Source organism: Charadrius vociferus, unplaced genomic scaffold (assembly GCF_000708025.1).
Source record: "Charadrius vociferus isolate BGI_N301 unplaced genomic scaffold, ASM70802v2 scaffold19, whole genome shotgun sequence".
NCBI classification, from domain to species: Eukaryota; Metazoa; Chordata; class Aves; order Charadriiformes; family Charadriidae; genus Charadrius; species Charadrius vociferus.
The window spans coordinates 5,060,880-5,066,476 of record NW_009650173.1 but is presented as its reverse complement, the minus strand read 5'-3'; positions in this window follow the sequence as shown (position 1 = coordinate 5,066,476).

Sequence of the window (5,597 nt, the reverse complement as noted above, 5' to 3'; positions counted from 1 at the left end):
TTACATTTTTATATTTTTCTGTGTCAAGAGGTTTTTTTTTTTTACTACCGCAACTACAATAATAACTTCCATTTGAAAACACCATTTGCCAGAAAACATTGACATATTCCAGTACTTACAGAAGCCGCATTAGATACTAAGAAGTATACAGAAGTTTGGATTTACTTCTAACCAACCAAGCCAGGATGCTCAACTTACTGACTACTTTAACAGACAAAAAAAAAAAAAAAATAATAATTTTGTGCTACGATATAATAGCAGAAAAACTTTCAGGAACAGCCTGCGTCTGGCCTACAGGCTGTCAATTGGCAGCCTCCACCTAAACAAGTGCAGAAAGACGTTATATTGTTATTTTCAGAGCCCGTGTGTTTCACTATTCCCCAATCGGTACAATAGCTGTCAGCACTCCTGTTTTGAATTTCACACATTTGCTTAATCAGAAACCAACAGGAATACACAACCGGCTGAAGTGGCGCATGAGACTCAAATTCTTTCTTTATCGAGGAGTGACCCAAGATACGGGTTGCAGATCAGGTTAACCCCACATAATTAGTTTTAAATGGACCTATAGCACATATTTCAGCTCAATAATAAAAACTTCAGCTGGCTGAGATTTGATTGTATTTAAAAAATATATAAAAGAATGATACGTTTATTTTAAAATAAACGTAACACATCTATTTTGAATTGTCAGGATGAAACATTTAGGGATTTTTTTTTTTTTTTCCCTAGTTCACAACCCCATAAACCGACCCAGGCAGCAAAATCCCTATGAATTTATCAGATATTTTGATTTTTGCGAGACCGGCGTTTTTCACTAAGAAACCTCTATTGTTAAAATTTTCACCTGGCTGCAATCCTCGCTGCTCGGATATCCTGAGAGGGATCACTGAAACACAACCAGGACTCCCAAGAGCTGGCAGACACAGACTGCCCTTGAGCGGCTCTGCTCCTCCCAGCCCTCGCCCTCCCAGCAGCCAGGCCCAGGACACTGCTCGCAAGCTGTCTCAACATCCATTGGACGCCTGCAAATATACGCCAAGTTCTAATTATGCTTGACAATCCTCTAGAAATTCAGATTTCTTCCCCTCCCCCCCCACTCTGAAAATGCCAGATTCCTCCTGAAGTCTATTTAGAGGGAACGAAGCTACGGCTTCTCTAATTAGAGCCGAATCTCCAGTTATCCCTTCACCCCGTATGCCGGAGCTAAGACAAATTCTGCCAGAGAAGAGTCACATCTAGACTAGTCTACCAGCATTACGCAGCGAAAGGAGGTGTGCTGTGCAAGGAGGAGTTTCTGCTGGGAAGAGAGACAGCTCAGACTCACAGCTTCCTCTTCAAGCCTCTGAAAGTCACGGATTCGGAAAGATTTAGTTTTCCCCGCTACAAAACACCCCTCTTCTGGGGAGTAAAACCCTGCCCGGCTCGGGCTTTGCTAATCTCTCCGTTTAGCGGGGAAGTGCGTGAGACCTGGCATGCCGGGAGCTTAGGAGGCAGCGCTCAAAAGTTATTTGGTGCCTCTGCGAGCTCCCCGGTGAATAACAACGTAAAGGGTTCAATGTGTGTGCCCAAGTGTCGAACAAACACTGCCTATTAAAGAGTTTAAGGGGAGGAAATGCTTTCCAGACACACAAGCCTTTTCTAAGGGAATTGCTACTCCGTAGGATGTCAGACACATAATAATGCCAATGCCATAAATGTCACCATACAGCAGTTTTCATTCAGAAAATATATGATTGATGTCAAGAAAACTCAAAGAAATATATATCCCTTTTAATTCCTCTTACTCCTGCCCCTTTCTCTGGAGCTTTGTGAAAGAGACTTCGGGAAAAGCTTTGAAGAGTCATGCAAAAATCAATCACCTCCGGCTTTCAGAGGGTGGGAAAAAAAAGCTAAAAAATTGCCATATCTTTTGGGAGGTCGAGAAAGGGGTGCAGCCCTGGCAGATAGGTCCTGTAGAGCTCTGGTGCCTTCGCACCCTGCGGTGCTGCCAGCACAGCCCACCCTTGCTGGCTGTGGACCTGGTGGGTCCCAGGGACCTGCGAGACATTTTTGCCAGGAAGGATTTCAGCCCAGAAGCCTGGTGAGGTGGGGGAAGGAAAAAAAAAAAAAAAAAAAACATTGGTTCACGTAGAAGAGTTGCTTGCCCCCTGCAAAGTTATTGTATTCCAAAAAGGAAAAAAAAAAAAAAAAGTATTTTTTCCTATGCTGTTTGGAGCATACACACAATGAGGAGCAGATGGAGCCAGAGGCACCTTACAAAACTGTGGTCAGATGACCCCAAATGAATAGGTATGCACGGATGGCAGCAAGCCCTGAGCCCACATGGTCAGCAGCATCTTTGCTCCCACAACACCGAGATGGGACCGGGATGCATCTCCTCACCTTCCCCAGGTCCAGGAACCCTGGAAGGGGTCCCCTTCCCCATGTCTAGGAAAACGAATTTGGTTTTCTTATTCCTTTTTGTATTTACGTTCTTCATTTTATGTTTCCCTAAGCCAAAAACTCTGCTATTTTTATTAATTTTGACCCTAGAGGGGGCTTGGGGTAAGCGGCCATAGTTCTGCTGCCACGGCACTGAGACACCCTGGCTTGCGGTGGGCTGCATTCTGTTAGACCCCCGCCAAGTACACAGTGAGGGGCAGCAACAACAGAAAGAGCTCATAGCCTGGGGAGACAAGACAGGCAAAGGAAACGATTGTGTCCTTATCATGTAGAGAGATTAAGATCCTAGTTAATGTTATTGACTTGGGGAGGAACAACCCCATGCATCAGTACGGGTTGGGGGCTGACCTCCTGGAGAGCAGCTCTGTGGAAAAGGACCTGGGAGTCCTGGTGGACAACAGGATGACCATGAGCCAGCAATGTGCCCTGGTGGCCAAGAAGGCAAATGGCATCCTGGGGTGCATCAAGAAGAGTGTGGCCAGCAGTTGAGGGAGGTCATCCTCCCCCTCTACTCTGCCCTGGTGAGGCCACATCTGGAGTACTGTGTCCAGTTCTAGTCTAGAGAAAAGATGACTGAGGGGGGGAATCTTATTAATGCTTATAAATACTTAAAGGGAGGGTGCCGGGGGGTGGAAACAGTCTTTTTTCAGTGGTGCCCAGTGACAGAACAAGAGGTAATGGGCACAAACTTGAATATAGGAAGTTCCATCAAACATGAGGAGGAACTTCTTTCCTTTGAGGGTGCAGAGCACTGGCACAGGCTGCCCAGAGAGGTTGAAGAGTCTCCCACAGTGGAGACATTCAAAACCCGCCTGGACACCGTCCCGTGCAACCTATTGTAGGTGACCCTGCTCTGGCGGGGGGGGTTGGACTAGATGATCTCCAGAGGTGCCTCCCAACCCTGACCATTCTGTGATTCCGAAATTGCCTCCAGCTCCTTTTGGTCAATAGGGAAAGGCACCTGAGGAGTGAATCCAAACCAAGATGGACTAAATGCCCTGGAGCTGAGCCTATGTAACTCCTTAGATGATATAGGGAACTTATAGCAACAGACCTCCTGATTTAGATGTGTTAGTTAAGTGGGGTTAATCCGGGCCTGCGTTACTGGCTCAGGACTGCACCCAGGCTGGGTTTCAAGCTGAAAGCGGAGTTGTACCTGCATCCTTGGAAACCCGGACCAAGACCTGGACTGAACCGCAACCCAGTCCCCCTATTTTTTTTTTTTTTGCTGTATTACTGTTGCATTTTATGGTCACCAAGAAGGCTTTCTTTCCCCCCCTGTCCCTTCTTGATATGTGACTCCCCGGAGTGGGCTGTTTGTCCCCCCAGCAGAAAATAAGAGAGTCACACCAGCAGCAGAGGGTGTGGGGGCAGACGCTTTTTGGGCATCAGAACTGGCAGTTTTTAGAGCCTCCGAATGAGTAGGCGACTGTGCTGAGGCTCTTTCTCCCACCACAAATCACGAAGCCAAATATCTCAGCTGCACTGCATGTCTGCAGGAGCTCCTCCTCCGGTGCTGGCTAGTGTGGGAAGGGCTCTGCTGGCACGCAGCTCACCCGAGCGCTTGCTTGCGTGTGGTCAGAATTAAGGCGAGCCCCACTGCACGTGTTCGAAAGGCACACGCCGGCAAAGCCCTTCTGCCGCTTATAACCCGCCTGGCGTCACAAGAGCAACCCAGAGCACACCAAGCATCGGGACCACGTGTGACCGGCCAAACCCTCCGGGGACGCTGGCACTCAGAGAGCCCTGTGCAGGCAGCGGGGTGCAAGACATGGGCATAAGGGCACCAGAAAGCAGAGGTCTTCTCTGCTTCTTCTTAGAGAAGGGAGGGAAACAAATTAGCTAAAGGTAGTAGAAACAGATGTACTTGCGTATCTTGTACCCTATAAAAGAAAGGCCCTTCCAGTGAAACAGATGGGTTTAAGTGCCATTTAAAGCAACTCCTGCCTTACCCAAGAAAGCCTCACACAGGCTTTGCGTGTGGATTACGCAAGCAGTTTATACCAGAAAGAGCCTGGCCACACATCTCTAACATCACAGGAAGCCTTCTTCATCAAAGCTGAACCAGAAGAGCCAAGAAAAACAGCCCCAGTGCCCTTGAACCTCAAGCAGTGCTATTGACTTGAGCTACCTGTGGTTGGGAGCTGAGCTGAATTCTGTAACTGCTGCTTCTCCTTCCTTTTTCTGCTCCCATCCTTTGATAGCCCGATCTCAGGGAGACATTTTTTAGGAACATGTAACAGCATGGCTTCATTGTTTCTCGTGAATTGTAAAGACCGTCACAAAAGAGCATAAGCAAAAGGTGAAGAGATTTCACAGAAACAATCACGGAAGCAGAAGTTGTCATTGTAGACGTCATATCTCTAAACTCTTCAGAGCTGAGCCACCAATTCAGCAGGTACTGCCTCAGGCACTTTGCACCTTCCCCTACATTAATTTTCTTCAGGCACTAGATCAGGGAAAGGTAAGCAATAGGCTGCAGAGATTTCCTTTTTCTGCCTCCTTTCTTTTGAAGTCCTGTACTGCATACTAGGGTCACAACCAATATGTACCTTAGACCTGTGAATGGAGAAGAATGTGGAAGACAGGTAACACCTTAATTTCTCATTGTGTTCAGTGAAAGATGCCAGACACAGAAAAAGGTGGAGTTATTTGTTTGTTCTCTTCCACTCAAAGCACTACTTAACAGCTAAAACCTCAAAAAGCAAAGCAGTAAAAGTGATAGGACAGTCAGACTTTGTTAGAACAATCAAAACGGATAGAGAAAAGATTAGCTTGCATGAAGTTTAGAGAGAAAAATACCCTCTCATCGTTCCTCTGTACAGGCTAGTCCAACCACTCAGCTCACGCTGCTGCTGCCATTTCAGAAGTGACAGCATTCGAAAGAGCCAGGACTGGTTTGCAATGCTAAACTGAGGGAAGCACACGTAAGCAACAGCTGAACACAGAAACGCAGAGGAAACTAAAGTGGATTTAAAAAAAAAAAAAAACCACACAAAAAAAATCCCAAGGATATTGTCCTGGTTTGAGGTAAAACAGAACCACAACAGATATAAAATAGAGTGGGTAAAATAGAGCAGTCAAGGCAAAAGGCTCTCAGCAGCAAAAGGAAAGTTGCAGTTTTGGCTCATTGCTTAAACCAATGCTTAAGA